Source organism: Sceloporus undulatus, chromosome 2, assembly GCF_019175285.1.
Source record: "Sceloporus undulatus isolate JIND9_A2432 ecotype Alabama chromosome 2, SceUnd_v1.1, whole genome shotgun sequence".
Classification (NCBI taxonomy): Eukaryota; Metazoa; Chordata; class Lepidosauria; order Squamata; family Phrynosomatidae; genus Sceloporus; species Sceloporus undulatus.
Genome location: NC_056523.1, coordinates 3,667,489 through 3,676,240, shown reverse-complemented (window position 1 = coordinate 3,676,240; position 8,752 = coordinate 3,667,489). Strand labels below are relative to the sequence as shown.

Sequence of the window (8,752 nt, the reverse complement as noted above, 5' to 3'; positions counted from 1 at the left end):
TCCTAGAGAGTCCTGCAAGGGGAGCGAGAAGAGAGGCTCAGATTCCTAGAGAGTCCTGCAAGGGGAGCGAGAAGAGAAGCTCAGACTCCTAGAGAGTCCTGCAAGGGGAGCGAGAAGAGAGGCTCAGATTCCTAGAGAGTCCTCCTCCAAGGGGGGGAGAGAGAGCGGAGGGCTGGGGTTCCTAGAGAGGCAGGAGATGTTTGCAAGATCACGTGTTGGGAAGGGGGAGGAGAGGCCCAGTGGGTGACGCAGGAGAGAAGAGGAGGAGGAGGAGGTAAGGGAGGGGCGCCCTAAGTGGGGGAGAGAGCAGCGGGTGGTTTGTTTGGAGTCAGGAGGGATGGAGAGGATGGGGGTCCCTTCTAGGAATGGAGGGAAGGCTCTCAGGGAGCGAGGGAGGAAAGGAAGGAGGGAAGCCCTGCTCCCCAGAGAGAGAGAGAGGCTGGAAAGAGGGGGAATGGGGGGGGGGGGGATGAAGGGAGCCCCATAGAGACCTGGCTTCTGGGGGGAGGAGGAGGAAGGGCTGCCCCTCCTTTGCCCTCTTTCTCCCCAGGGAAAGGGCCTGGCAATGGAGGAGCCCCTCTGCATCCCCAGCCTCTCCCCCAGGACCCTCATGGAAAGGGGGAAGAGGGCAGTTCCCTTGGGGAGCCCCCATCTGCCTTTCTCTTGCAGGGGAGGAAGGGGGGCAGCTTCCATGTGGGGCACAAGGGGGAGAGGGCCTTTCTTCCTGGGGCTGAGATGCCAGGCAGAGAAAGAGAGAAAAAAGGAAGGAAGACCACCAGCCCCCTGTTTCTCCCACAATGTTTTGGTTATGCTTTTATTTATCCTTTAAAAAGACCCCTGGAAATCCATGGGACAATTCAGCCATTCTTTACACCATAGAATCATAGAATGATAGAGTTGGAAGAGACCGCAAGAAAGGCCATCCAGTCCAACCCCATTCTGCCATGCAGGAAATCACAATCAAAGCATCCCCAGTGACAGATGGTCATCCAGCCTCTGCTTGAAGACCTCCAAGGAAGGAGACTCCATTACACTCCGAGGAAGGAGTTTGTTCCACTGTCGAACAGCCCTTACTCTCAGGAAGTTCCTCCTAATGTTGAGGTGGAATCTCTTTTCCTTCAGCTTGCATCCATTGCTTCAGGTCCTAGTCTCTGGAGCAGCAGAAAACAAGCTTAAACAGTCCATTAGGAGAGAAAGCCTCTTTCTGTTACCAAGGCTAGTGGTACAATGATGTTTAAAACTAGTTTTCAGAAAATAACTAGTTAACTAGTTAAATAAAACTAGCTTTAAGAAAATAAGCACAAGGAGAAGAAATCTGATTTTAAAAATACTCTCTCTGGCTTAAAAATGTCTCTCCTCTATATAAATAAAAAGGTAAATTTTCATTTGTTCAAAATCGTGAATCTCCCAAAGTTCTTGACTGAAATTTTGACACAACGATCCACTCAAAAGCACACATGTTTGTATAGATCTAATACGTTTTTATATAGAGATGTCACAGGTAAAAATAGGTTTCTTTTAAAAAGCAGTGCCATCTGTTGGAAGTAACAGCAATACTCTCCAATGGATATGCCATTTCGGTTTAAGAGATTGCAATTCCCAATTCGATTGGCGTTTGCAATCACCATCCACAAAGCTCAGGGCCAATCTTTAGAATTGTGTGGTTTAGATCTAGACACGGATTGCTTCTCACACGGACAATTGTATGTTGCGTGTTCTAGAGTTGGCAAACCAGACAATCTCTATATCTACACAGACAGTGGAACAATAAAAATGTTGTATACCCACAAGCATTGTGAAGTTAAATACTTTAGAAACATGCGCTTTCTCTTTTCTTTCTTTTCCATTTAACCAGACTAGGCCACAGCAATGCGTAGCCAGGTACTGCTAGTTAGAAATATAGTAAGGAGCTCTGAGAGGATAAACGTTCCTGACTCTTTTACCTTCACAACTACCCAGTGAGGTAGGCACAAGAGAGAGACCAGTGGGCCCATGAACACCACAAACTAATATCATGACTAAAAAGAAAGAAAAAAGAAGGCAGAAATATCCCTGTAAATGCCTGAAAATATCAATAATAACAAAATGTATTGGTTTTACAGAGTACTGTATTGCAGTAGAGCCTCTTAGAGACATCTTTGCCTTTAGAGGGACAGAAGAGGAGTAACTTTGATTCTGTTTGTGGCTTCATTGGTGTAAACAAACATAAATGGATGAACCAGATTCAGTTGGTCTTGAAGGAGGAAGAGGCCCTGATGCCCTCAGTGATGACATTAGAAAGGGATTCTGGGAGAGGACAGTCCAGGAGTCCCTGGAGGAGGACTTTGCCAGCTCAGCCACACAGCGCCAGCACTTCAGACAGTTCTCCTACAAGGAGGGCAAAGGGCCCCGAGAAGTTTGCAGCCGAATCCACCGTCTCTGCTGTCAGTGGCTGAAGCCAGAGCGACACACAAAAAATGAGATCCTGGACCTGGTGATCTTGGAGCAGTTCCTGAGCATCTTGCCCCCAGAGATGGAGAACTGGGTCAGGGAATGTGGGGCAGAGAGCTGTTCCCAGGCAGTGGCCCTGGCAGAGGGTTTCCTCCTGAGTCAGGCAGAGGCAGAGAAGAAGGCGAAAGAGCAGCAGGTGAGAGCATTTCCTCCTGGGGCCAAGGTGAGCAAGATTTGGCTCTGGGCTGCCTTTATTGAGCCTATGAAGACTTCAGGGGGCAAAGCCCCCTTGAGGAGATTTTGCTGAAATGTGGTGCCCCCAGATTGGCTTTGATAAGGAGCAGCGTGGAGAGAGTCCACCTTATGATGAAGTGGAATCAGTTCCCAAAGCCTCTGAGAAGGGCAATTCTGCTTCAAAACAGGTTGATGTTCCCTGTGTATCAGGTTTTCAAAGGAAGTGCCAGATTTCTCTGCTGGCACTGCCACACAACCAGACAGGTTCAGGAGCAGAATGGGCTTCCACCAACTCATAGCCTGCTCTTGCTCTAAAGGGTAAAGTGTTTTTACTGTTGCTGACTTTTTTCTTTTCATTTCATTTTACTTTTATTCCAAAGTTCTGTTGTTATTCCACTATAACAAATCACCAACAATAGTGTAACCACAGGCTCTACGCATAAGTATATCTATACAGTATTAATTTTATTATTATTTAATTAATTTATATGTTGCCTTTCTCCCCAAAGGGAGCCAAGGTAGCTCATAGATTCAGAAACAATAACAACATTATTACAATAATATCAAAAACAGTTAAAATCATCTAAAAACTATATAAAATCACATTAATCATGTACAAAAGTTAAAAGACATGACTAATTAACTATCTGTATGCAGTTCTGAGAACCTTTGTGGCTGAAGAGCGGGGTATAAATGTGACAAATAAATAAATGGTTGTTTTTCATTTTTGTTTCTCCAAATTGTGTGTGTGTTTTAAAGAACTGTAACAAACATATGGAGAAATAAAAATGAAAACCTACTACTGCTGTATAGATATAACTACCTGTATAGTTTGTGGCCACAATACTGTTGTTGGTGATTTGCTATGTTGGAATAATATATCTATATCTATATAATATCTATTATATATAATATATGTAATATAATAAACATGGATCTACAAGAAGACTTCTATTATATGTCAAAGCAGGATTTCCCAGGACTTCATATGTTCAGGCTGTGGGCTCTGTGGAATTGCTTTTATTCCAGCATATACAATGAAGTTATAAAAAGTATTAACACAAGGGTCATGCTGTATCCCAGATTTTTGAGCTCTTATTTCATATGTGATATGTCACCTTTTCTTTTTTTTTTATTTCAATTCAACATACAAAAAAACCAACAACACAAAAAAGGAGAAGACAGAACACAACAAAAATGGTACTATAAATATCATCATAAAACAGCAACTCCCACAAAACACAAAAAAAACATAAAAAAACGACCTCTACTTTAAATCGTTTCTTATTTTATCTGCTTACTAATTGATTAATCTTTTTGAGTTTATATTTCTTTTCTACATTTACAATTTGTTCTCATTGATTATAAGCCATATATTTTCTCTTTCATTTCTCTACTATTAACATATCCATAAACTTTCCTTGATATCAAAGACTTTTTCACAATATTTTATTACCGGGTTCCATTCCAGTTTCCAGTCCTCCTCTGGTTTGCTATTTAACAATCTTGTAAGCCTGTCCATTTCTTTCATTTCTTGTATTTTAAGTCTCCAATTTTCTATAGTCAGAGGTTTGTTATTCTATGATATGTCACCTTTTCAAGTATGAGCTGTTGACCTTTTCCTGACTTGTTTGAAGGTGGATGTCTCATAGCATACAAACACAAAAACCTTTGCCATTTTCCCACCCTTCTCCAAATTCCATGTCTTTAATCCTGACCGCTGTTTCAGGCCAAGAATCCCTTGTTAGAAATTCACTCTGAACTCCCTGTGGCTGAGAAGTCTCCATTGGACGCCAGGCAGAATCCTCAATGGAGGGCCATCCAGCAGGAGTGTGATGGAGGGAGCCCCTTGCAAGGTATGGATGAACAATCTTTGTTCAGAATCCTGTGTCTCTTTGTTTTTATTATTGTGTACCTTTAAGCCATTTCTAACTTAAGGCAACCCTATTATGGGGCTTTCTTGGCAATGGTTGTTCAGAGGAGGTATCCCCTTCCCTTCCTCTGAGTGTGACAGCATGTGACTTGTCCAAGGTCACCCAAGGAGTTTCTATGGCTGAGCAGGAATTCAAACCCGTCTTTTCAGAATCATAACCCAATGCTGAAACTACTACAGCAATCTGGCTCTAATGTCCTCACTGGAAGCTGTTAGGCTTTTTGGTCTGTGAAACATCAGTGTTCAGCTCAAGATTGTGTAAGTAGAGTTGTGCGTGCAGGGTCACTGTAGGTGTTTAGGTAAAGCCAAGAAGGAAGCCGCCAGGAGAGAGGAGGAAGAGGGACCCCAAAACTCCTGCTGGGGTGATAAACGCACTAAGCAACCAATCCCTCCAGTGTAGAGGGGGAGTCTGTGAGGTTAATAAGATCCTTAACCTCCAGCCCAGATCTTTACAACAATCTACACCAGAGAAGCCATTTAACTGAGAGAGAGAGAAGCTTCAAGGCTTACTCTGGGAGGAACTTAACACTCAAAATATCACCAGATGGGCAAGTTGGCCTGATCTGAATTTAAAATGGACTCGGATCTTGGAATCAGGGGTAAGTGGGATACTTGTGGTTTGAGTCCAATTTTGAGCTTCACTGAGTTTGGCAAGGCTTCAGCTCTGTTCAAAGGAATCCTCTCAAGTGCAAATTATATGTTTGCAGGGAGGAGAGGGCCAGCCACCCTCTTGCCACCAGTCCTCCATGCAGTGAGCTCAGCTTCCTAGGGAGGTGGAAGAAATGTTGAACAGGAGGAAGGATCCAGGGCTAATTTCTGAAAGGGGTCTGTCTGAATTTTCATGGTAGGGAAGGAAAGGAAAGGGGAGACGGGCGCCTAGAGATGGCTGGAGAGAAAAGTAATGGGGATGGGGGATTCCCATATTTGATTGTTTTGTGAAACAGATGGAGGGGAAAGCGGACCCATTTCAGTGTCAATGGTGGGGGCCTGGAGAGTCTCCAGAGATTATTGCATTATCTTTGCTGCTGAGATAGGCCCAGAATGTAATTTTCTTAAGGCAGATTTTATAGCATACCTCTGTGCCCAGGCAGCAGGCAGCCCATATGAAACCCAGATTTCTCTCGCAGTTTTTCAAGAACCCCTCACTTGTGAATGTAGGCAGGGATTCTGGAAGGCAAACAGGATCCTCATTCCCACCTTCTCTTCACAACAACCTACTCCAGAGAAGGACGTCATTTAAATGAGAGGAAAACACTCTAGGAGGCTTACTGTGGGAGGAATAAACACTCATGTGCACTCCCAGTATCACCAGATGGGCAGATTGGCCTGATTTGAATTTAAACGTGACTCTGATCTTGTGGTGAGGTGTAAGGGGGATACTTTAGTTTTATGAGTCCAATTATGAACTTGACTGGGAAGTGGCTTTATTATTAATCATAGACTCAGAGTTGGAAGAGCCCCCAAGGGCCATCCAGTACAAACCCCCGCCCACCACCATTCAGGAATATATAATCAAAGCATAAATAAAATCATGTCATGTCACTATGTGCCCAAAATATAATAGCTTCAATTTGGTTATCCCCTCCCCTCCCCTCCAGTATACGTTCTAGCTTGATTTGTGCCCAAAGCCATTGATTTGTCTTTTGTGATCCAAGGAAGACTATATAAATGAGTGCACATGTAAAACACCTCCATTTGTTCTTTCTGCAGGTGTGCATAGGTCCAAGATGGTCCCCAAACACACAAGGACAGGGGAATCTACATTGACTTTCTCCTCCATGGAAGAAACTGTAGCAAAGATTACCTTAGAACAGGTAAACATTCACTTCTCCTTTGTGATGGCACGGGGGGGGGGGGGGTAGTCTGGTATATGATGGGTGGTCCTTGGTCCTTCCGTGGCTCTGTTGATCAGTGCTTCCTGCCATCTTGTCCTTGGTTCTCTTCCCACTGAATGAGGGCCAGAGGTGGTGGGACTCAGCTTACTGCCAATGGTTGCCACCTCAGAAGGACTTGTTCTATTCCTACATGAGCATTAAACCCATTTCTTTTAGACATGGCTGACCATTTTGGTAGAGGGAGGCACCTGGTTTTGAGTCATCGTGAAAGGAAGCAATTCCTAAAGGTCTAATTTGTAATTTTCATATATTTATTGTCAAGGATGAGAACAGGCTCTTGCGGTGGTCTCAGTCTTATATAATAAAAGAACTTGACCTTACAGGCTGGAAACTCCAAAAAATCTGCTGATTGGGTGAGGCTCCCCTAGGTTTATGCCTGTTAATAATGCAGACTGGAAAGACCTATGTGGCAAAGTTTCCATGTGTTAAACAAAGTCTCCCTTAACACAAGAAATCTAGATCATTGGGGGCCCTAGATTGAAGCCTTGTTTTTTTCCCTCATTCTCTATTCTTGAAGATCTAGGAAACTGAGGAAAAGAGATGGGAGAATATTCAAAAAAGTCCCTCTCTATTTGTATTCTGATCATATAATACTTGGGATGCACCATGTGCTTTCCTCCCCTTTTGATTAATGTAATTCCAAAAAAGGCCTGTTCTCCCTTGTGGTTCCGTCAACACACAGCCACTGCTTCGCTCAGCCACTTCCGTTTGCTGAAGAATAATTTTATTGGTACAATTGGGGGGGGGGACATGGAGGGTTGCATGCAACCCCAACTAAAAAAAAGCACTTAAGTTAATCATAGAATCAGAGTTGGAAGAGACCACAAGGGCCACCTAGTCCAACTACTTGCCATGCAGGAATTCACAATCAAAGCATCCCCAACAGATGGCCACTCAGACTCTGCTTAACAACCTCTAAAGAAGGAGACTCCACCACACTTCGAGGAAGTGTGTTCCATTATCAAACAGCTCTTACTGTTAGGAAGTACTTCCTAATGTTTAGGTGGAATCTCCTTTCCTGTAGCTTGCATCCATTGTTTCATGTTCTAGTTTCTGGAGCAGCAGAAAACAAGCTTGCTCCCTCCTCAATGTGACACCCTTTCAAATATTTAAACAGGACTATCATATCACCTCTTAACTGTCTCTTTTCCAGGCTAAACATACCCAGCTCCCTACGTTTTTCCTCATAAGGCATGGTTTCCAGGCTCTTCATCATTTTGGTGACCCTATGCTGATTCGTCCACACACAAACACAAAAGAAACTGAGAAGCAGCCTCTTGTAACCCTGACCCCAACACCTCCTTTGTTCCCTGAGGCTTCATCTTTTCTGCCATGCCTGGGGAGGGGGTCTTTCCCTCAGGGATTACTAGTTTTGCTTAGGGGGCTTCTCCATTTCCTTCCACTTACACTTCTCCCTTGAACCCCATGAGTGTGCATGCCCACTTCTCTTATCCCAAAGACAACCACTCCCCTATACTCTGTCTTGTGGCTGTTGTAACCCCCTTCTTCCACATTCTCACCATCCTCCTCAACACCATCACCAGGGTAATCTTCACCCCTTGTTCAATCCCAGCTACCTAGAGCCATTCCACTACCCCATTCATCTCCCTGCTATTCCCATCTGCCTGGCTCTGCTTTGTCAATACCGGGCCTAGTATACAGTTCCCGGACTCCTCCTCTGTTCTCAGGCTCTCCTGGTCCTCCTCTCTCTGTTGTGCATCCTTCCTCGTCTCCTGCTCTGTTCTTCCTTTTATTCTCTCACTTATCCTATCTCTTCTGTGTCCTTTGGGCCCTGCCTCCCTTTCTCTGAATCCCAGAAAAGCATGTTTTTTTACATTGTCCCTTCTCTCTTCCTGTTCTGTTCTGCCTGAGTGTCAGTAGGGATATAGTTACAGGGCTTTAATAGACATATCCTGCTGCCCTTTATGGCTGCACCCTCTGGCCATCCCCATAATTTCTCTAGATGGGTAGCATCATGACTGCAGTGGTACTGTCGTAGGAGGGGTTAAGGGAGGGAGTGTATTAGCAGTGAGCACTCCACGCACCCCACTGTGGATCACACTTAGTCATTCATTGAATAATAGTCTCATAGAATCATAGAGCTGGAAGAATTCCCCTAAGTGCAATCCAATCCAAACCCATCATGCAGGAATACACAATCATAGCAACCCTGACAGGTGGCCATCCAGCCTGTTTCAAAATCTCCAAAGGAAGAGGACTCTACATGAGGACTTTTTACTTTTACAGGTGACCTTTGAGG

The 8,752-nt window shown here is 44.3% G+C and overlaps 1 pseudogene; it reads left to right on the top strand.

The window, feature by feature from the left end:
• Nucleotides 1–1,461: 1,461 nt before the first annotated feature.
• LOC121922955 overlaps nucleotides 1,462–8,752 on the top strand; it is a 52,923-nt pseudogene continuing 45,632 nt past the window's right edge.